The following is a 24,357-nucleotide window of genomic DNA, read 5'->3' on the forward strand; positions in this document are numbered from 1 at the left end:
TGTGGCTACCTAGGTGCTATATAAAAATGTCTAATACATTTTGTTTAAAGGAAAATTAAAAGGTGGTTTTGATTAAGAATTTAAAGGGTTAAAAAATAAAAAATAAATAAATAAAGAATTTAAGGGGTTTTTCTATATGAAAGTTAATAATCTTATCTAATGGATTTTATTATATCTATTTTGGCTTCCATGAAAGTGTTATCTCTTACTTAACTAAGTTCTCCATCAATGAGGCTTCCAGAAAATTCAGCTATTGCAAAAGACCAATGGTGTAACCTTTTTTTTTTTTTTCCAGAAAGAGAATGAGAGAGCATAAGCAGGGGGAGCAGTAGAGGGACAGGGAGACGTAGACTCCCTGCAGAGCAGAGAGCCCAATGTGGGGCTTGATCCTATGACCCTGGGTTCATGACCTAAGCTGAAAGCTGATGCTTAACCGAATGAGCCACCCAGATGCTCCAGGACTGATGTACTTTTAATGGAATTTCCATATGGATTTATGCCTCCACCATAAGCTCAGGTGGTTAAATAGTATCTCTATCTATCCAATTGTTCATGCCAGAAATCTGGGAGTTATTATGGACACCTGACTCTGTCTCTATCCCTATCTACTATACATCACAGGTCTTATTGATCCCACTTTCAAGATGTATCTTGATTCCTTCCAGTGCTCTTTATTTCCACTGTCAGCATTCTGATCCTGACTTAAACCTTGATCATCTCACATGTGGATCACTGAAATTGCTTCCTAATTACACTCCTAGCTGTCTTCGTTGATTCCTTCAATCCATTCCAAATAGCCATAATAGAAGTGTTTTTAAAAACTCAAATTTAACTACATGGTTCTGCTTAAATGTCTTCAATAGCTCCCATTGCTCTTAAACCAAAACCCTCAATTTTTATCATACTCTCCATTAGGTGGTCTCTGTTAACCATACTTTTTCTTTTAGTGAGTAGAAGAGTTCTTTTCTGCTTTAGGACCTTTGTATACATTTTTTCTTTAATTATTTTTTGCCTGAATAGATCCTGTCTATGATTCAGATTTCTGATTAACAGTCATTCCTCAGAGAAATATTATTAGACTCTCTTCCTCTTCCATAGTATATTTATAATTAACTCTTTTTTTGCTCTTGTTATTAGTTTAATGGATATCTCTCCCACAAAACCTTAAGCCCCATGATGGGACAGATCATATACATTTTGTTTGTTATCATATTGTCAGTAACTAGAACAGTGCTCAACTTAAAGCAGTTGCTCAAAAAAATTTGGTGAGTAAATGAACAATGATGGTGTTTGGCCAGGCAGAGATGACAGTGACAAATTAGGTCTGATTTCTAACTTATTGGCCAGTTCAGTCTTAGGGAAGCTGTCCTGGTGCTTTTTCTCAAGTTGTCCTGGGTGTTTATCCAATCAGAGGTGTGGTCACTCTGGTCATAAAAGGGTCTTTCTGAAATTAGTAGGAAGTTCGTGGCTCTTCAAGCAACCTAGAGAAGTAAACTCAGCATTTCAGCATTAAGATAAACAAAGATGAACCAATTCAACCAAGTAGCAGATGCCATTCTTGTCTTTTAATCCAAAGGACAGTATGCATGGATAATATATAATCATTTATCAGTGTTCTAATAGTGTTTGAAATTCTATTAGGTGACATGATGAGGAAGCTGAAGATGGATGGAGTTGTTATATATTTGGTGTCTTGACTGTGCCTGCCAGAGCCTTTAAAGTCAGTTTAGTGGTCTATTAATGTGTCCATTATGAACCCAATTTCTTGCCTTAGTCATTTTAAATCTCATCTGTCTAATAACTTAGTATATGTTATTAGCCCAAATTCAAACATTTTATACCAACTATAATTCTTAGTTGTTAAACCGGTTTTGACTTATTGGTGCCACATTAAAACCTTAATAGGTGGAATAATTGGCTCTCATAACAATTTGGAGTAAGAGAAGTCATGAGCGAGCACTGTTTCCAGATACCCAAAAAGCTATGAATGAGTCCCCTTTGCCCTCTGAAAAGCTATGAACGAGTCCCCTCTGCCCTCCATTGCATCTCTCCACCCCTGCTGATTCCGTTTTCTCCCAGGTTCCCAAGCCAGTCCTAATTGGATCCAAACAGGAGCCATTAAAACTGGCATGGCTCAGGGGAAACACCTTCCAGGATTTCATAGGGGAATCTTTCCCCAGGAGCAGCCAGTCAGTGGTACAAAATGATGGGCTTTAGATGTTTTTCCTACAGAGGGATAAGCCTGAGGCCTTCCTTAGGGAGAAAATTGATTCACCAAGCCTCTTGCCTACTCTGCAGCCCTGTAGCATTCCAAGCTCTTCTTTATGTTTTAACAACCTGCATGAAAATCTATCCTCCCACCTATCTGCATGCCTTTCCCATTTCTTAGTAACACCTAAGCTCCACCCCCTGTATAGCAAAGTCAGCTTTCACCCCACGAAATGGACTTCTAGGCACAGGTCCTCTTGAATTGTAATCCTGCAAACAAGAGTCAGCCAGGCCAATGTGTGTTATGTGCTGTGGGATCAGATATCTACATTTGTGGACTCTTGAGCCTGTTTATCCTCTTTGCCTACCTGCAAAATCTCTGGTGCATCCTGTATGTCTTTGAGTGCTTCTCCCCTCTCTAATTGAGAGAAAGCCTTCTGGGGTGCAATAAAGCTGCTTTAGGAAGGCAAGAAACAGATGGAAAATAAATGGGTTCAGGTGCTTCAGGGACCCAAATGCTGCTGCAGAAGGCAGAAACAGAACATCTAAATACGAAAGAGTATTTGATTTTTGTCTTTTAAATTCTGCAATGGGACAGAGAAAGTATCAAGGTGAAGAATCAGAGATTCTCTCCTTGGTGCATATGATGCATGGACTGGATTCCGGTTAAAGCCAGTTGCTCTTTAGAATTTAGAGATTTACTAGTGGCTCTAACCTGTGGGCACGGTGAAAGAAAGGCCCTAAATTTGACTCCTGGTGAAGCAATTTTTCTTCTTCTTTGAGAACTATTTCATGGGGAGAAGGGTGCCTTTCAAAGACTAATGAATTTGAAATCAGAATTGGGTTCCATTCCTGAATTCAACACATGCTGCTGTCTATCCCTGGATAAGTCATTTAACATCCCACAGCCTTGGTTTTCTTAACTCTAAGAGCTGGGATAATAAAATCTGTGGTGGAGAGTTTTTGGAAGTATAAAGATATGTGTGTAAAATATGGGGCACATTGTTTCTGTTACAAGATTAATACACATGGAAGATCTGCAGTTCCCTGCCCTACCTTCTCAGTTACATGATTGACATCCTCTATGATATCACTCCCTTCACTATCTTCATTTCAGAATTCTCACCACATTTCTAAGTAAGAATTGCTTTAGATCCCACTCCTAGCCCTTGCTCCCTTGTTCTCCTTTATGTCCTTGCAACTGTAATCCATGAGGCCAGTGTAATTTAGAGTACAGGGAAAATCCAACCAGCAGTAAGGCGTAAGGTGAGCTCATAAATATGGGGATGAATTTTGCCAAGGAGTCGAGAGCCTTAGTGAATGGTATTCTTGCCAAAACGTGCTGCTTTCCAGGAAACGATTAATGATAAATTGTGTTTACTGAGTGCTCACTTTGGGCCAGGTACTATTCCAAGTGCTTGTCTTGAATTTACTAATTTCCTCCGCCTCCCCAAATGCTATGAGAAACATCTTATTTTTACTCTCATTTTACAGATGAGGAAACTGAGACCCAAAGAGATTGAGTGACTTGTCCAGGGTCACACAGGTGAAAAGAGAGAGACCAGCCAGTGGGTCAAGGCTAACTGTGTCTGGAGCTCACATACTTAACCACTAGGAAGTGCTGTCATTGAAACAAAGAGAGGAGATTTGTCCTGGTTGCCTGGACTTTCTAGCTAAATATAAATCTAGCCTCATGCAGAGCAACAGGTCCAATATAGTTTTACTGATATGCTCTCTGCACTATAACTTATATACAATGGCTTGGGGCAACCAGGAACATATCCGCTGAGGTTTATTGCCTGGCAGTCTAAGATTTATAACCTACATATGGTGGTGGTGTGTTTTTAACATCCCCCTCATGGATATTTTCTTGGTGAGATAGTAAGTTTCTCGAAGGTTTTTGTGTAGCTTTTTATTTCTCTTGCATACCCCTCATTCACAATGCTTTGGGGCTCAGTAAGTGGTTTTGATTGACTGCCTGCATTTCAGCAACTCTGCATGGTGATCACAGTGATTACATTTGCAAAATATAAAAGGGCTAGTGCTGTGGTTCAGCTACTTAAGGATTTTACTCCAGGTTCCGAGACTTACCCCCTAGCCAGGTTGTACAAGACAGCAAACCAGCAGACATTCAACGTACATGGCTTGAGAGTTCACCATCAGAGAAGATAGTGCTACGTCATGCGGCACACAAACACTAAAGGACACAGTTGCTGTCCTCCAGGAACTCACAGTGTGGTGGGAATTAAGTTAAACAATACGCCACTAGAGGAGTGGGAATCTGCCTGGAAGAATCTGGAATAGCTTTTTGGAGAAAGTAGGACTTAACTGAACTTTGCAAAAAACAATGGGGTTGAGAACAATCCATGGAACAAAGAAATTCTAGGAATGCTCCCCTACAGATGAATAAAGAGAGAAATTTCAGCCTGAGTTGAAGCACTCATCTTAAGAGAAAATTTGTCCTCTGGAACTTAAAGAGGATAGTTAGATCTTCCAAAAAAGTTCTGTAGGATTTAAGAAAGGGAGAACTGATCATCTCATGATTTGCTTGGAATGGGGTTTGGGAAGACTGTTCTTAAATGCCTTGTCTAAAACAGAATGTTGAATGCTTTGAAAAACTGATTGTTTGGTTCTCACATCAGCTGCAGATGGGGAAACTGAGTCTTAGAAAAGTAAAAGTAACTTGTTGATCGTCATGCAGGTAGTCAGAGGCAGAGCAGACATTCAAACCCAGCCCTGTCTGATTCCTAGGTCTATACACACCATGAACTAGACCTCACATTCTGGCACTTTATCTGAGCCTTTTACTGGGACTCTTATTTTTTCTTCTCTGTGAACACTGCATTTATAGGAAAATATTTTAAAATGCCTAAAAAGGCTTAGTTTACTTTTATTCAGTGTGCATCAAAGTTTCACATTTACTGCCTATTTTTCTTTTTCTTTTTCACCCCAAAGTTTTTTCCTTTTTTTTTTTTTAACTAGAACTTTTCAACCTTCTGTGATCTCTTTATAATTCCCTTTAGAATGCATAATTGTGCTCGATCAATTTGTTAGAGGCTTTTGAAGTGTTAAAAAAAACTACATTAAAATTATTTTCTTTCAGGTTTTATGTTAATGAACATAGGTGCTATTCAGAGCAAAGTCAGGGTGTCAGGGGAACTTTAGTTAAAGTTATTCATACATAAACTAAAAAAGGAAACATCTTTAGTGGAGGAAAAATACATTTAATGAGTAAGTACGGCACACAATTCCTCCTTTCAAAAATGTCAGCTCGTATTGAACCTCCATTCTAGATATCTTACAATTACTTTGTCAACAGAAGGTAGAGTAGTGATGGATGACGCATTGGTTCTTGAAACCAAACTTTCTGCGAGTTACTTAGGCTGAAACTAAGTGCTTTTACATTCCAGTCTTATTGATGATAGTGGTTTTATATTTATCACCCTGTCATTGCAGTTGACTGTATCAGCCTCTTCCCTGTAAGAATATGGACACTAATGGAGGTGTGTCCTTAGTGCTCTGAAGGGTCACAGATTCATTCCACTAACACAGTCAGGGCACACACTGCTTCCTGGGGAAACGCAGAGGCAGCTTTACCCATTTCAAAAAAGGATAAGCCAAGAATACCTTAAAAGGCCTTTGGAAATTGTGTTGTCAGTGGCTCTCTTTGGACCATGACCCACCTCGTGGCGCTGCACACAGAGGCTCTCGGCTCTCGCTAATGGAGCGTTACTGTTTTGCAGCTTCCCCTATAATAGGAAGAACTCTACCAGGACCTTGGCAAGTCCACGACCTGATTGCAACACTTTATTTATAAGAAATTCTGTCAAGAATCAATAATAGTCTTGGGTCTCAACTTCTTTCTTTAATAATACTTTGATATGATTTGTCACAAGCTAGCCCAGAGTATCCACCAGATTTTATTACTTCGCTTGCAGCACAGTGTCTTATCTTTGAGTCATGAGATCAGCCATGGGGAGACCTTTAAAAAGCTATATTCTTTACTGTTTGGTTATTACAGAAAGTCTATATTACTCAATAATACCTCTTATAGGCCGTGCTGTCACACCTTCACACAGATGTTTAACCCCAACGTGGATACACTGGATGCCCGGAGGCCATTTCAGTGACATGGACATTGTTTTTCATGATTGGATGCCTGATGTATCAGTAGCAGCAGAAACAGAAAACAAACAGAACTACACACACACACAAACTCACACCCCCTCCCCCCCAGACACACACACACACACACAAGACAAAAACCCTACCACTGTAACAAAAACAATGTTGACTTCTTTGCCCAGCCTGACACTTTGGACTGAATCTCAAACTAACTGTCCATTTTGACAGATTTTGTTTAGAGTCCAGAGTGTTAGGTTTTTATGACCGGAAAGCAATCTGAAATTTGGAGAATTCAATTTAGATTCCCTTCTTGCACACAATCAGCTTCTTAGGTTTCACTGTACATCTCAATAAACACGATGCCATGACATCAGTAGCATGCTGTACAGCAGGGGCTCTAAATATGCTTTCTACTGCTCAGCCGTGGAATTCATATTGTTACAGCTAATGCCTGTTGGTAAATGCTTGTATCGTTACATGCTGTATTTACAGAACTATATATTGTCAGCCTAGGATTTTGTTTCTCCAATCTGTTTTTCTTCTTTGGAGGAATATAGCAGAAAATGTTCTAATACCCACTGTAGACAAAACACACACATACGCACATACTCACACACACTCACATACAGACACACACACACAGACCAAGATTTCAAAATCGTAATCATTTTGAATTTTGAAATTAGAGGAAATGAGGGAGAAACACTCCTTGGAAAGTTATTATTGTAGATCTTTCATGTGTCTGCAAATTGGTACTAATTTTCAATGTAGATTTAAGAAAATTGGTGGTATGTGAGCAAACATTTTATTTAAAAAGTTTTCTGTTTTGTTCCTGCGGCTGCCACAGTTGTTGCTGTGGGGAGATTGTTCCTAGGAGGCCGGCTGGTTTCCCTGGAGGCTCTGATTCTGGCTGACGCTCTGCTTGGGCTCAGCGTGACCATACCGGCAGGCACTGTCCAGAAGGCACCCTCGCTCTGTCTCCCTTGCCTTGTCCAAGTGTAAGCAGAGGCAGCAAGGCCAGGAGGCCACAGTGCTTCAGGCTGTGGGCTGTGACAGGCTGCTCTGAAAACTTTGTCTCTCTGTCTCTCCTCTCTTCTTATGCTAAGGACTGAGGTGACAGGTAGCTAAGGACTGAGGTGACAGGTCTCTGCCTCAGCCCTGCCCTCTTCCTCAGCTTCCCCAGCATTGAGCATTGGTAAGAATGTGCACTAACCTGCCTTGAACTTAACTCAAGAATCCCTGGTTTATCTGGCATCCAAGGGCAAAGGAAAGGAATCTCAATTTGCTAAATGTCTACGGTGTGCCAAAATCTGAGCTAGGCTTTCCATATATGTTAGCTCATTTAATGCTCATTAACTCTACAAGGAAGGTATCATGCCTTCCTTGATGCGAACAAGGAGCCCTGCATTCAGAGATTAGGGGGGGTGGCTGCCATCATACAAATGAGAGTGTGGAAACTGGCCTACAGAGTGAGGGAGGGCAGACTCCAAAATTCATACTTGCTCTACTGAAAACCATGCCACCAAATTGCCAAACCATGCTGCTTGCTTCTTTTGTTTTACCATGACCTCTGTTCCCTCAGAGATTCTCAGAGGCCTACTTTCCAGCCCATTCACCCCATCATCCATGCACTCTTGTCTCTTCTGATCCAAGTCCTATCTTGGCCCTACTTCTCTGTGAACCCTTCTCCAATGAGCCTGCCTATTCAGGTTTTTTGGATATTTTTTCTAAATGTTTTATTTTGTGATAACGATAGATTCACATGCAACGGTAAGAAATGAAATGCAGAGAGATCCAGTTTTGCTCAGTTGTAACAATTTACATCACCATAGCATAATGTCACAAACAGGATATTGACCCCGATGCACTCCACCAACCTTATTGAGATCTCACCAGTCTTACATGTACTCATTTGTGTATGTGTGTATTGAACTTTATGCAATTGTGTCACATGTGCAGATTCATATGATTATCAGCACAGTTCGGATATAGGACAGCTCCGTCTGGATCCCTCGTACTTCCCTCACGGAGTCACAGCCACCCCCCAGCCTATTCTTACCAATCCCTGGCCATTGCTGATGTGTTCTCCACTTCCCTGATTCTGTCATTTCAAGAATTTTCTATAAATGAAATCATACAGTGTATAACATTTTGAGAATAAACCTATTCGGTTTTGCAACTCCTATTCTTGACTGGAGTCCATTTTGTGTGAAGTAATTAATGCATTCATTTAGTCAGAAATATTTGTAGGCTGCCTACAGGATCCCAGTACAGTTTGAGAGCCTGGACATACAATGATGAACCAAACTGACAAACATCTCTGTGCCATGTATTTGGGTCCTTATTCATAATGACACCTATTGTTCTTAAGGTGTTTCCTGTCTAAACTCTTCCTATCATCGTGAGCTCCCAGAGAGCAGAGAATGCATCACACTGTTTTGCTTATAAAGACTTAGAGCAGCAAACTGTTATTGAGCATATAGAATATGTACTCGATGGATCATCTGGTACATTCTCCTATGAATAGGCCTTTCAGGCAAGTGGCATTATCACTCCCGTAACAGATGGGAAGGGCCTTGCACCAAAAAGTGACGTGTAAAACAATGCAAACATATCAGCCCCTTTCACAATGCCTTCAGTCTTCCAACACCTCTCACTCAGAGACCTCATGTTGCCCACCTCTATGCTTCCACTCAGGTGAAGCTCTGTCTCTCCTCCTCATTTTGTTGTTGGCCTGTTCTACAAATGTTCTCACCATCTTGGCTCACATCTGTACATCAGAAGAGAGCAAGGGTCATCAAGCAAATGGTAGGATTTTTTCACTTATATGTCACCCTTGGCTATGGCCTGGTCACCAGACCTTCCTTGTGGACCACTTTTCAGTTTCTCTCTGCTTGTGCACAGTACAAAGAACAAGTTTCCCCTTCTTCTAAACTGTGAAGATTCTGTGATGACCTTCAGAAACATGTGATGATCCTCTTGATCCAGTGCAAAGGAGAAAAAAGTAAACCCAAAATGTTTGGTAAAGGTTGATTAGCCTCCACAAATAGCTCACGAGCAAATTTAGACCTATGAAAAAAACAAACTCCCAGTATGGAATGTGACTGTTACGGTAGTCCCATAGATTTTTATTGAGTATTAAACCAAGAGGAGTGGATTCTCTCGAGGGCTTCCCAGCCAAAATTCTGGTAAATACAGAATGGAATTTCCCAGATGTAATTGCTTAAATTGAGTTATTTTCCTTCTGCCCAATTACAAGTCTATTGTCAATTTTATTAGCAATTGTTGACAAAGAATGGAAAGTTAAAACCTCACTGGAGAATGTTGTATTCAGTTTCTATATAAGAGAACTTCTAGAAACCCCAGGGTACACAGTGAATTGGTTCCAAAAAATTACCATTGTCCTCCTGGGATATTTAGGAGGAGAATGCCGTTTTTACTTCAGCACCTCCAAGAATATTGACTTGGCACCATAATCCATGTGCTGACGCTAAAATGATAGAATGAATCCTTGTAGCAAATGATACATTGGAAAGATGAGACTTGAAGTACTCCATGAATTTGAAAAGATTCCTTTATTCAATATATCATCTGTTCAGAGGATTGAGTCGTTGGCACTAGATGAAGCAGACAAGCTTACTGGCAAAGTGAAACATGTGGACTTTTATGCCTGGCTCTTGATGAATTAGCTGACCTTGCTGGTGCTGCCCAGTGTGTATCTTTCTTAGATTTTGTGTTTTAAGAATCACACTTTCATTGGGGGTGAAGCGATCTAGATTTGGCAATAAAACATTTTCATGACCACTAGCACACAAAGGAAATTTTAGGATAACAAAATAGACTTAGCCCATGATTCATTTTGGCATAATTTCAGAGGAAGCCCAATCCTGGAGTGGCCACTATCTTCTGTGTGTAACACTTTTCACTACCTGTTCATCATTTGAGGGAAAGAGTACAGAGCCACTGGGAAATAGACTGCTCAATGGTGGAAGTCCACTTGGACTTCTCAGATTGTTTGGATCTGCTATCTTTGGTTGAGAGTGGGAAGGAACACGCCATTTCTCTCAGGATGAGAGGTGAGGAGATATGCCCTTTTGTTTATCAACACAATTAATGATTCAGGTAGAAAATCTTGCTTTTTGCAATTTAAATAGAGTACAAAGACGAATTGGTGCACATTAATAAATTATTTGGCTCCCACAGGTTCTGGAAAGATTTTGAGAAATAAAAATTTCCTGAACAATAAGCAAAAATAAAAAGTACTCTAAGGTATTTTTTTTTTCAGGACAATTCTTTCTCTTACTATTTAGAAGATAATAATTATAGCATTCCAGATAATTATTAGAGAAGATTTAGTGGGAAAGGTAAAACATTTTTATTCATCAAGCTCTCATAATTTTGTCTTAGAAGGAATTTAATATTTCTGCCAGGCCCTAGAGGGAAGATACTGAAAGAACAATGGAATGCTTATAAAAGTTAGATTTAGAATTTACTGAGATTATTACCAATTTAACAGAAACTGTCTTTTAAGAATGGGGCAAAGCTAATGTAACTGATGTTAATGTGACAAGATGAATGGAATTGTCTGAACAGATGACCTCATGTAGATTATGTGGAAAGATGATATTGATGATGATGGGGTGGTGGTGGTGGTAGTTACAATCACAATTACTGTCCAGGTGATAGAGAATATGAGCCATGAGGGGGAAAATAAGCCCAGGAGAGTGGTATTACATGCTCTAAAAGGGAACAGCAGCAGATTTCTTATTGGAGGTACAATTTGAATTTCCTACTTGTTTGTTTTCATTCTAAACAATTGTAGGTGAGTCAGAATTTACTGTCAGATTTCTAGTGGCTATATTGTTCATGCTTTGTGATAAATAGTCTATATTTCTAGATTCTTTATCAAGTAATTTGTTACAACTAACCTGTTTGAATTTTCTCTCTTTTTAAAGTTATTGTGCTTTTTTTGTATACAAGTACTATGCTAAGCACTTCATACATATTTCATTCTTCTAATATCCAAATGATAGCAATGTAATTACCATCCCTATTTTTTAAGCGTTGGAACAGAAAACTAATAAGAGCTTAAGTTCCTACCATAAATAGGATTGGCCACCTACATCTTGCTTAAGCCATAGTTGTGTTAGGTTTTTCTTCATTTACAGCTAAGCTTAATCCTAACTGATATACTGACTTATTAAGATTCTAAGGAAAAAGAGAATTAAGGCAAGTTTATGTGCTAGGCAATTGACATATAATAACTCATGTAATTCTTATACCTGGAAAAGATATTGTATACCCTGTCACAGTTGAGAAAAAAAGAGTCTCAAAGAAGTTGTCTTACTTTAATTATGAGGACTTTGGAATCCAGAAAGATTGTCTAGCATCATGCAGATAGTAAATATAGGTCAAGCACAGGTCTTGCTTATAATTATGCCATACTGCCTTAGTTCCAGATCCCTTGCTTGTAATTATACCATATTTCTTTAGAATATAAAAACAAAATTCGGGTAGCCTGGATGGCTCAGCAGTTTAGCGCTGCCTTCAGCCCAGGGTGTGATCCTGGAGACCCTGGATCGAGTCCCACGTCGGACTCCCGGCATGGAGCCTGCTTCTCCCTCTGCCTGTGTCTCTGCCTCTCCCACTCTCTCTCTCTGTCTCTCATCAATCAATAAATAAAATCTTTAAAAAAAGAAAACAAAATTCAAAAACTCCCTGTATTCAGTATCACATGATAACTCAAGTTGGTTAGGAAAGGAAGAGAGAGCAAACAGATCTGTAGTTGACCAGAGAAAGTGATGTGGCATTCACTATGTGTTAAATGAAGAATAAAGGAATGAGAATTTCCGTTATACTAGTTCTGTGGCCAACAGCTATTTCTGACCTGAAACAACAGCCACAGTGATAACAGAACTTTCTCTCTCTCACTGTCTCTTTATTTATTTTTTTTTATCAAAACCACCTAAACAAAAAATAGCCATTGAGACGATTTGGGGATGCCAGGAATAATATATGACAGCACAAAATAAATTGGGATGTGGCAAGAACTGCAAATTTGGGGATTAAGGGAAAGTCTGATAATATTGAGAACACCCCCATACCAGCTCTACTCCTATGCCCAACCCCAAAATATTAGCAGCAGAGGAGGCAGTTGGAAGATCCTTCTCAAACAAAATCAAACCAGTGTAGACCTACAGATAACAGTAGTTGGATGACCCAGTGAAAAAGCCAGCCGGTCATTCTTTGATGCTACAGAGGCATCCATTACTTCACAGATGCATGGGTATATGATTTTCTATCAACTCTTTAATACCTAACTATGAACCGAGAGCTAAGAATATCAGACACTTTAATAAAGAGAAACAAACAAAAGAACAGACCTGATAGGAAATCTGGACTGTGGAAAGAATGAATATCTTTAGAGAGATAGAGAAGATATTTTTGCCAATAAATCAACAGAATGCTATGAAAAAAATGAAACAATCTGAAAAAATAAAGTGTTTTTAAAATTAATATATGACAGCCAAAATTTTAATCGAAGTGTTAGAAGATGCAAGCAAAAAATATCCCAGAAAGGACAAAAATAGAAAGAGATGAACAGATGAGATGGTTTGGAACATTTCATGAACCAAAAATGGGGGTCTAACATATAATTAATAGGCATTCTAGAAGGAAAGAACAGAGAAAATGATGGCAAGGAAGTTATTTTTTTAAGGAATGTAAAAAAATTTCAAAAAATTGAAGAACATACTTTCAAAATGAAAAGGCCCTCTGTGTACCTAGCAAACTGATTAAACAAAAGACCATGCCAAAATGAATTGTAATGAAATTTTGGAATGCTAGCCACAAAGAGATGGCATTGAACTTCTAGACTATAAAATTTCAAGACAGAAGAGTAGAGCAATAGCTATAACGTTCTGAGAAGAGAAATATTCTAAATTCACTTTTTCTCTGGAAGTTACTGGAGAATGTGCTTCACTAAAACATTGTTGTAAAAACAGATCTAATGTTTGAGAAAGAATAAAGTAATTCTTAGGATGACTCAAAAGGAAGTACAGGAGGCAATCACTGTGTAGCAGGCCTACAAGTTGCCAGTCCAGATACAGAATTTACAGAGGTTTGGTGAGAAACAGATATATTTCTTCTATTTGACTAGGTGAGAAACCTCATTAAGAGGCGCACTTTGGGGGTGTGAGTCAATAATTAGATGAAAAAGAAGTGGAGTCAAAGAAGAAATGAAATGATTGATTTTAGAAAACGAGTAGTTGTGCAACAAAGTAAATTAAACCAATTGGTCCACAAAAGAAATTTACATACATAGTAACAGCAGTAAAAATTGTAGATATGGCTTTAACTCCAAATTGATAAAACTCTATTACAAGGATCAGGGGGAGGGAAAACAAGAGGGTGGAGTGTGTGTAAAAGAGCTAAACTAAGAGATTTGTAGATAATGTTTTAAATTGATAAATCACAATACAGCTGCATAGCAGTAGACCCAGTGCAAAGCATTGAAAAAGTAGTTGTCCTTGGATGATATATGAGTGGGGAAGTGAACAGAGAGACTAATATATATATATTTTTATATATAGTATTTTTAGTAATGGTTAAATTCCCTATGAACTGTATACTCATATTGCTATGATTTTTTTAAAGTTTGTAAAAATTTCCCATCATTGCTCCTTGACCACTACTCAATCCATTGGTTCCCTTATCAACTTGGTGATGTTTCCCCTCTCTGTCCCAAAGTTGTTCCTTCAATAATGTGAAATTGGGCTCCAATCAGTATTGTGTACTCTCAGAGTTCTTAGAAAGTTAAGAATGCATTCCCCCTGTGATGCTGCTTTTTCAGTTCTGAGCACAGCCAAGACATGTTACATAACTTGGAGTTTCAACAAACACCTGGAAATCAGGCTGTATGTATTGCTCAGATGAGACCAGACATGAAGAGATTGGTAGTGACAAGTGTTGTCACTTCTCTCTCTGACAGCAGGCAAGTGGCGCGCTGTGTATACAAGGTCTGATACCATGCTTTCAAGATGAAAAAAAAAATGAAAAGGCAAGTGAAAAATAACATTTCAGGAAGAGCTATCTGAGAAAATAATGGCAAATTACACATGATTTAGCTTTGCTCTTAGCTTTTATAAAGACCCAAGAACTATGAACCGAACAGTTGAACCCTAATTAAGTCTCCTCTTGATCTCTGGTACTGCACACCCAATTCTCAGGCTGCGTTTTAAAAAGGCATCATAACATCCTCTCATTTATCTGCTCTTTTTCTTGCCTTGCTTTTTTTTTTTTAATTTCTCCCCCCCTCCTTTTTTTTTTTTACCTTGAATAAAAAGAGGTTAATACGAGCCATTAAGAATTAAAAAATAATTACACGATGAAAAAAATAGCTCAGGTGAATTTTAATTAGAGCCTAATTTGATGGGATTTGAACCCAGCACACTGGAAATATACAGCGGTAACTTTAGCCGTTAAATTGTGTGGCCTTTGTTTAAACTCGGTGGGAATTGAGAGAGATTATTTTGGCTGCTTGAAGACACCATGTTTTTTCCATTAATGCCAGGGAAATATATTGAGCGGCTAAAATATTACTAATAAAAATAAATGTGAAAGTTGTAAATTTCAAACAATGTAAGACCCATAGTTCATACCTGAATTTCCAAATGTGTATGTGACATTTCATTAAGCTTAAAGCTGAAGACACGCTGTATTATGTCTGACCTCTTTAAAAAAGGGACCTAAATATTTCCACAATTTGTCATCCTTTGGAATCTAACAATAATAAGGCAGAGAATGTAAAAAGGTCCCTCCTAAGCCAGGAGGAAGCCCCTCTCTGGTCCTGTGCTCAGATGTAAGGCATCGCCCTGCCCTCCCTGTATTACCAATCCCTCTACTGCCTTCCAGTGGGTTCTTTCATCCATCAAATGGGAACAGTAAAATAGAACACTTTGGATGCGAGATCATGAGGTAGACTAAGTAAAATCAACATCTCCCTTAAATCTTCCTGGGAAGGATAAGAGGTGTTAAGACAGAAGCAGAATTCCTGAAGGGATTTGAGCTCATTTTGTCAGAAGGAAGTGGTTCCACATTGAACCACCAGTCTGTAGGGCCTTGAGATATACCCCTGTGGTTTCATCACAACTAAGTCAGCCACTGGAGGGAGCCAATATGACTCTCACAGTTTAGTCGAATATGCTGAACTGGTAGGGAAAGATAATTTGAAAATGGCACGTAAGGATGACAGAATTTGAACAAAATCCCTTTTATTTATTTATGCCAAAATCTGTGTGAATGTAAAATGCCATCTCGATCATGCTTTATTTATGGTGTGGCTTTTTCTCTGGGGGGAAAAAAAAAGAGAAAGAAGCACTTTGGCTTGAAGTTCTTCTCAGACTGCACCTCATGGCCCTGGCGAGTGAGTGGGGTGGCGAGCTGGGACAGTGGGGCAGGCCTCGGCGCAGGCCAGGGCCCGTATGGGCACGCTGCGGACTCTGCTCGCCTGGGCTCATCTGGGCAGGTGGGAGAAGGCACCGCTTGTCGTTTAGTGCAGCTAGAAATCATGCCTGTGCCTCTCCATGAATAGAGGGATGTGCAATATGTAAAATTCCTAAAGACAATGTTATTTATAGCTGTTGCAAACAATGTTTATACAAAGTTTATTAAATATGTCACCCACATTGATTTATCCCAACCAATCTCTTCAATCACTAATATTTATGTGATGGGTTCAGTCGCAACAATTATTTTATGTGCTGTAGAGTATGTTATAACTAGGGATTCACCCTGGCAATTATATGAAAGATAAAATGCTTCCTGAAGACCTCAGGGCAGACCAGGAAGTATATTATTGGACACAAGGTGGTTTTAACTGAATGCCACAGCACTAAATTTTAGAGGAAGAAATGTGGAGCATCTTATGGTTAAAAAGTCAAGCTAGTTTTGTGTCCTTTCTGAAGTTTCCTTGCTACTGGAAAGGTAGCAAGCTCATCTGCACATTTCCTTTCTCACGTCCAGACGTTGGGCCGAGAAATGCTTCCCCTCTCGTCATTTTGAATATCTGTCAGCTATTGCTCCTCAGCAACGTTTAGTTCGTGCCCACTGTGGGCAGAAGAGTCTACTTGGCATCTGTAAACACCTTCAAAGGAAACCAGACACACGTGACTTGCCTGGAAGGAATTGGCCTCTGATGTGAGGGGCTGAAGCAGTGTTAACAAAGAAACCAGAATTTTCTAAAGAGTCCAGGGTAACTATTGAAACTGTAAGATGACAAACTCAAGGAAACAAACCAAAGCAAAACAAAGGTTGTTTCAAACCACAATTGAACGCAACTTCTGTTTCCTAAGAAAGACTAAAAAGTCCTTTGTTTGGCAAAAGGACAGACCCACTTTGGTTCAGAGAGTAGGGCCTCAGGGCACGGCAGGAAAGTAGACAGTAAAGCAAAGAGGTAGCTAAACTGTTCTGCAGAAGAAGTTAGCGGGAATTTCAGGCTGACATTCACTGTAGAAGGGTGAGGGGAAAAGTTTGGGCTGTAGGAGAAAGGGGGCTGAACAATAGGGGGGTGGGAAGCGAATTTGGGGAAATCCGGTGTGCTGGTGAGGCCGGGAAATGATCTCTGAGTGCAGGCGTGTGTCATATTCAGGTTAGAAATGGTCGCTGTGTTGTAATGGAGGCCTATTGCCTGTCCCCAAGTCAGTGTTTTTAGAGGTAGGAGAGTCCAAACTAAAGTAAGTTGTTTTATAAAAGTACATAGTGGTAGTCAGTAAGTGGAAATAATTTGGTCAAAACAGGAATGCAGAGTCAGAGGGAACTAAAAGTGTTTAACTGACACCCTAACTTCAGGAAGCTCTGGAGAGATTGAGAGGAATCCTCACTGAGAGCTGAGGGCTTCCCTTGGGATAATTTCATCCCTGAGACAGGATGAAGCCCAGCCTAAGGGTCATGTAGCATTTTCCCAGGGGATGAGTAAGTTATTTTCATACTTCGATGGGAGTCTGGTTTTACTCTCCCCTCTTACCCCCTGCTATTATTATTACTTCCCCCCCCGCCCAAAAAAAATTTTATTTCTCTGCCAGGAAGGATTTTTTTCCAAAGACTAAATCTTCCTCTTTAGTTGTCATTGGATTCGATTCTCAGTTGGCTTCATTTCATAGCCTTTTCTTAGTAATTAGCACTATAGGCAATGAAAATATTTGGGACCATGGGTTTGAGAATACTGGTCTTTCATAAAACCAGTTGCTCTCAGATAGAACCTATTGAACTTATAGAAGCTTTGTGGACACCTCTTATTAAGAAAGCAGTTATGCATGCGCTACAGGAATCTCTTAATTAATTAACCATTCATGGAGAGATCCTGGCACTAGGCCACAAGCTGGACAAATAGCCGGAGAAAGACACACATCTGTAGGGAGTTTGCAACTTCACGAGGAGGCAAGTAAATGACTGTTTATCTAAGGAGAACTGTCAAAATAGTATGGAGTGGTTCGATCTTTTCTGTCCACTGTATCATTTGATGCAAAGAGGGAAGATTTGGCTTCAATTTGATGATAGGAATTTGGACTTTGCCGCATATGTCCATAAAACAGGATTACCTGTAAGCAAAAGTTCACAGAACCCAGGAAATTAGAACTCTTACTGTGGCTGCTAAAGGAAAGGTTGTAACCTTAATATTAAACTGGTATACAGAAAAAAATATATATAACCAATTTAAAGACTTCATGGCTTTACATGTTATGACGCTGTAGTATCTGTTTATACTCTTCTTATGGGGATCTTGGTTTACAACTCTTGACAGAGAATACTCATTCAGTAGAGCCCCTCAGGGCTAAATATAAGATAATGTTGCTGACAGAACAAGATTCCCCAAATTTCTGTGTCTTGTGAGACCATGATGACAGAGTGTTTAAAGCCTACTTTATATATTCCCTCCAAATCCCAAGCTCCTTTGACTTGCCAACCCACATTGCTATCTGATTGCCACAATTCCCTGATATATGAAATCATGGTGGAATTTCCTTGGAATTATATATCTTAAGCCATGATAGCATTCAATGACTTCCAGATGCCTTAACAATGATGGTCCACTGAGTAAGGAATTACCACAGATTATCTCCCCTTTGATTTGTCACAGTTTTGTATGGAGTTTATTACCAGTAGAAATATTAACCTAGCCTTCTACAGCAGCCTATTTCTGAGATCTTTAGACAATATTACAAAAAAAGAAGTCTGTTATTTTTCTTTTTCTAACATAGGAGTGGTCAGTGGCGACTGCCAAGCTCCCAGAAAAATGAAGAGCCATAGTCCTGCTGATGTGCCTTCTATCTAGGCATGGGACAAATATCCAGCGTTCTAGAGACTGCTCATTCTTCACTGGAACACAATGGAAAAGGTAAGAGAAGTGGTTCTGTACTGCCAACAATGCACTGAGCAGGGCAGAGCAGAGTTCTGTGTGCCATCTCTATGTTGACCTCCTTGCTGCTGCCATGCACACGATCTCGGATTCTGCACCACAGACCTATACAAAACTAATTGTTCATGTGATTTCCTTTCTGTGCCACTGCAGATGTCCCTTTCTGTAACAATTTAATTAACACTTTAAAATAATGATGCATTAATTAATGCCAAATTAAAATGAAAATCCTGGAGAATTACACTTTATATCAACATTAATGCAAAATGAGTTCCTCCTGGATAATTTTTCTTACAATGAATACAAAAAGAGATAATACTAATTAGGCCATCAATTTAAATTTACCATAATTTCAATCCATGTCATTTATCTGTTTCCCAGCATAAAACAATACCAGTCTACTATACGTTTGTATGGCAATAGGGATGTCTGCATAGCAACCAGACCTGGGTCATTTTTAGGGTATTGTGAAATAGGTTTGAATTTTGAATTTGTATGTCAGTTGTTGAAAACAGGGTGTGTGTGTGTGTGTGTGTGTGTGCGCGCGTGCAGGGGTACATAGTACATGTGTGTCTGAATATGAGAGAGAGGAGGAGTCCAACACTTTAGTAAAATAAAATGCTCTGACTTAAATAAAGTTATATGCTCAGTCTTATCAGATGCATGGCATAAGTCATCAGGCTTAGTCTATCCAGTTGCATATAATTCAGTTTATTTTCCATTCTTGGGGTCATGACCCAGGAGTTAGAAGAATTGTAGTATCTCCAGGGTCATTTGTTCATGAGCAAACCTAAATCACATCATCCCATATTCAAAAGTGACATGATGTGCACCTGTTACATTTCATTTTCATTGCTTCTAATAAGGAGATGCTCCTTTCAGTATCAGGAAGAGAGAGGGCTCAGAAGGTTAATTTTACAATGCTCACTGAAGAAAGAAACGTGACAGTAGTTCCTCAATTACAACTACTTTCTTAAGCGACCCTTTGCGTGTGCCTTTCATGTTGAGACACACTTGGTATCTAGATCATGCAAGATCTGTCAAACATTTTGTTTCTAAATCAGAACACCCCTGACTAAATATTTTCATAAAATCCTAAGTATTTTATTCTTACAAAAGTCTTTCGATGGCAAGAGAGCATATTGGGGCAGATTCCTTCAGGGCTTCATCTTAAATTTACTCTCTTTTTGGCAAAGAGTTTCCACCCATCCACTGTGACATGGGATTCTCACTTCTCATATTTGGGAATCCTGACATGTACTTTACTAGTGTCGTGAAAAGCATATTTAATAAAATGGCCAATTACAGTGTAGCAGTGGATATGGAAATTTACTAACAAAACAAATCATCTTCCAACATGAAGAATCTCTAATTTCAGAAGGGATAACATCAGAATGTGGTCAAAATTCTTGTGTCTCTGGGGTATTTTCCTGAATATGTTCCTTACTCCTCTTAGCAATTTGTGTTCTCACTGTGCCCCTCTTAAAGATCCTTTCCCCCCTGTAATGCATGACAAGAAAAAATTGGCTCTTTATAGTTTAGTTTTCCCATGTTCTAAATCAGCAATGGAAATTTCTGCTTGCCCAGGTGTTCTCAAAGAAAGTAGGCAATGGGCCTAAATGAAGTCTGGCAGAAAGAAATTAATTTTTAAAAATCAATAAGCTCTGCCTTTGTTTTTATTCAGCTTTAGGGGAATACATATCAGTGACATTTACCTTGGACTATGTCTCCATGCCCAAATAACCAGAGCATGTCAGAGCAGACAGGGGGCATGGGTGATCTATTCCACTTCATAAGCCTGGTTGACTGCCAGGGAGTAGATGATGAAGACAGTTGAAAACTTGACCTCTCAGAGCTACTTGGCATCATATAGTCATTCTTAAACCATGTATATCTACCAGAGGCATAAAATTATATAATCCAACATGGGTTCCTGGGCCATACCTATAGAGTTTTTCATAAAAATGGAAGAATCAGTGAGCTTTTCACCATATATGTCATTAATTATACGCTTGAAATTTATTAAGATAATTCTAGAAATTAAATAGCATGTTTTCATACCTTAGCCCAGTACCTCAAGTCATGTTTGTGTGTTTGCTTGCCTCCTGTAGTATTACCCTTCTCTCTCCCCCTGCACCATTCTGTTATCAGGAAGCACTAGTAAAAGCCTATGCAAGCTTAGGAGCTCCTGAGATGGAACTGTTTTACAGAGGTGAGGGTTGTGCCACAATGAAGGCTGATGAACGTTTTCATGGTTGTTCTTTTATTTCTTTTTTTCTTTGTTTTTTTAAGACTTTATTTATTTTGAGAAAGAAAACATGAGAGGAGACAGAGGGAGAGAGAGAATCTCAAACAGACTTCCCCACTGAGCATGGAGCTCAACATGGGGCTCCATCCCAGGACCCTGAGGTCATGACCGGAGCTGAAGTCAGATGCTTAACAGACTGAACCACCCAGGCACCCTCATGGCTGTTCTTTTAATAGTCTCTCAGCAAGATTATTAGAAGAGGAAACTATTTGGGTTATTTCTCACAGTTGATGTACTTTAATCCTTCTAGTTTCAGGTTTATTTTGAAATAACTGAATGGTAAAAATGATGCCTATGAATTCATAAAGAAAAAAACTGAGCCTCTTTAGTGAATAATCGTTTTGATTTTTTTCATGTACATTCACTGAAACAGAGAATCAGCAAGAACCATAAGATCCTAGTGATTAAGTCTCAACTTAACCTGATGGGTAGGAACCTGTTTACACATCTGCCATGCTACCTTGATCCTTGGCTCTGGAATTAAGTAGGGATTCAATTCCCAGCTCTATCTTGGACAGGCTACTTGCCATGAGCTGTAGTTTTCTCATCGATAAAGTAGAAATGATAATACAAATAGTTTTGAAGACTGAAAGAACGTTCTTAAAGTGTTTCGCACATCTAGTTCTGGTTCTGCTGGTAATTTGAAAACTCATTCATTTGGTCCTGCAAACATTGACTAATTACCTAACTTGGTGCCAGTCACAAGCCTCTGCCCATACAAAGATGATTAAAGTAAAACGTCTATCCAAAAGAACTTTACAGTTTAGAGGTACACACAGGAACAAAAGTCAATAATTAAAATACACTGTGCTATAATAGAGGTATGAACAAAATACTATATATAAAAAAAAAAAAAAAGGAGACACTAACCCTGGGGATTTGGGGGAGGGATCCAAACAAAAGGTGATATTTGAGTTGGAGCCCAGCAAAGAATAAAGGCGACCTCATACTAAGAAACAGAGGCAGATACAGGGAAGAGATTGGTTCATTATATTGCAAGCTATCCCATGTGGTTGAGTGTAATATATGCAGGTCCATAACAGACTTTTTTGTGAGTGAAAAAAAAGACTATTCAAGCAATATTGGAAGTAAATTACTAAAATTGTATTTTTTCTATTTATAACTCTGGGCAGTTTGGCAAACGTATCAAAAGCCTTAAATTTTTAGGTATGCTATACCACAGCATTCCTATTTCTAGGGATTTATCTGAAGGGAATTGGTATGACTATGAATAAATATTTTGATATGACCCTTTGGTTCCTACCAAGATGGCAAACTGGAGACAAACAGTCAGATTTCCTTGCCTCAACTGAATCCTAGACATTCCGAATAAATGGGAAACAGACATTGTATATTTAGGAATATACAATGCCACGGAACTGTGAGAAATCAATGAAACCACAGAAGATTGTTGACCTTTCAGTGTGTGGTAGTGGCTGGACACAGTGAAGAATGAACTACTATAACTGGAGAAACAACATATGAACTGAATGTGACAGCGAACACACAAACAGAAGAAAGGTTTAATTTTTGTTCTGAATCTTTTCTCCCACTGTCTTTGTCTTGATCAGATTTCTCCACAGTAATATTGCATGGAAGAAACAGTAATGTTTTAAAGTATTAAAAGATTTAATTACAAGGATTAAATGATACAAATGACCAAGATATAGGTTCCTGTATTGTTCAACTTCTCTTAGCAGGGCACAGACTAAACTGGACAACATAGATCCTCTGAAAGTAAATTTTTAGAATATATGGATGAATAATTTGAAATAAGTATGATTAAAGATACTTATTTAATTGGGAAATAGAACCAGGAATGGGTTAAAAGATCAGGTTGAGAAGCCCTACCAGAAGGCAGAAGTAAAGAATGAAGATGAAGAAGAACATAGTAAAGCTAAAAGTGAAACAGGGTAGAAGTAGAAGCGCCATTGTCTGGATATGAGAAATCTTAGAGAAAAAGAAAAATAGGATGAAGTATTTAAAGAAGTAATGGAGAAAAATGTCTCAGGATCTTTGAAAAATGAAAGACCTTAGAATCGGAAGGACTTACAGAGAAACAAGCAAGAGAAATAAGGAAAACCCCATAGAGGGAATATCAAAAGCAAAAAGGGAATTCTACTACCTTCCAGAAAGGAACAGCAATTCACCTACAGGGAAAGAAGAATAAAATCAATATCAGATTTCTCCACAGCAACATTGCATAGAAGATACAGTAAAGCAATATTTTAAAGTATTAAAAGATTTAATTACAACGATGTTTACTATGGTATTGCTTGTAATAATAAAATATTGAAAGAGACCCGAATGACCATACAATGGCACACCATGAAGCCACTTAAAAATTATGTTGCAGAAAAATGTATAAAAAAACATAAAAAGGCATTTGCAATGAAAAATGTCTCCGTGAATAAAAGATTATACACATGTGATTCCACTTTTGTTTAAGTAGAAAGACTGAAAGAATATATGCAGAAATTTTAGTTTTTTTAAAAAATTCCAGCATAGTTAACATACAGTGCTATATTAGTTTCAGGTGTACAATATGGTGATTCAACAATTCCATACATCCCTCGGCACTTGTCATGACAAGTGCACTTCTGAATCCCCATCACCTATTTAACAACACCCCCCCCAACCTTCCCTCTGGTAACCATCAGTTTGTTATCTATAGTTGAGTCTGAGTTTTCTTTGGTTTATCTTTTTTTCTTTGTTCATTTGTTCTGTTAAATTCCACATATGAGTGAAGTCATATGGTATTTGTCTTTCTCTGAATGACTTATTTAATTTAGCATTATATTCCCTAGATCCATCCCTTTTGTCTCAAATGGCAAGATTTCATTCTTTTTAGTGACTGAGTAATATTTCAGTGTGTGTGTGTGTGTGTGTGTGTGTGTGTATATCCAACAACTACTTTATCCATTCATCTATCAATGGACACTTGGGCTGCTTCTATATCCTGCCTATCGTAGCTATTGCTGCAGTAAACATTTGGGTACATATGTCTTTTTGAATTAGTGTTCTCGTATTCTTGGGTAAATACCCACTTGTGTAATTGCTGGATCATAAGATAATTCTATTTTTAATTTTTTGAGAAACCTTCATACTTTTTTCCACCATGGCTGCACCGGTTTGCATTCCCACCTACAGTGCACGAGAGTTCTTTTTTCTCTATATACTCACCAACACTTGTTGTTTCTTGTGTGTGTGTGTGTGTTTTTTTTTATTCTACTGATTCTGCAGTGATATCTCATTGTGGTTTTGATTTTCATTAAATTTCCCTGATGATTAGTGATGGTGA

The 24,357-nt window shown here is 38.7% G+C and overlaps 1 long non-coding RNA gene across 1 annotated transcript in view; it reads left to right on the top strand.

Moving 5' to 3' along the window:
* LOC125755327 (uncharacterized) overlaps positions 1-24,357 on the top strand; it is a 65,465-nt gene that overhangs the window by 18,699 nt on the left and 22,409 nt on the right. The window contains exon 2 of the long non-coding RNA XR_007411532.1: positions 18,591-18,727. This is a non-coding gene — a long non-coding RNA (uncharacterized LOC125755327). The remainder of the gene's footprint in view (positions 1-18,590; positions 18,728-24,357) is intronic.

The sequence above is a fragment of the Canis lupus genome, chromosome 6 (genome assembly GCF_003254725.2).
Source record: "Canis lupus dingo isolate Sandy chromosome 6, ASM325472v2, whole genome shotgun sequence".
Taxonomy (NCBI): domain Eukaryota; kingdom Metazoa; phylum Chordata; class Mammalia; order Carnivora; family Canidae; genus Canis; species Canis lupus.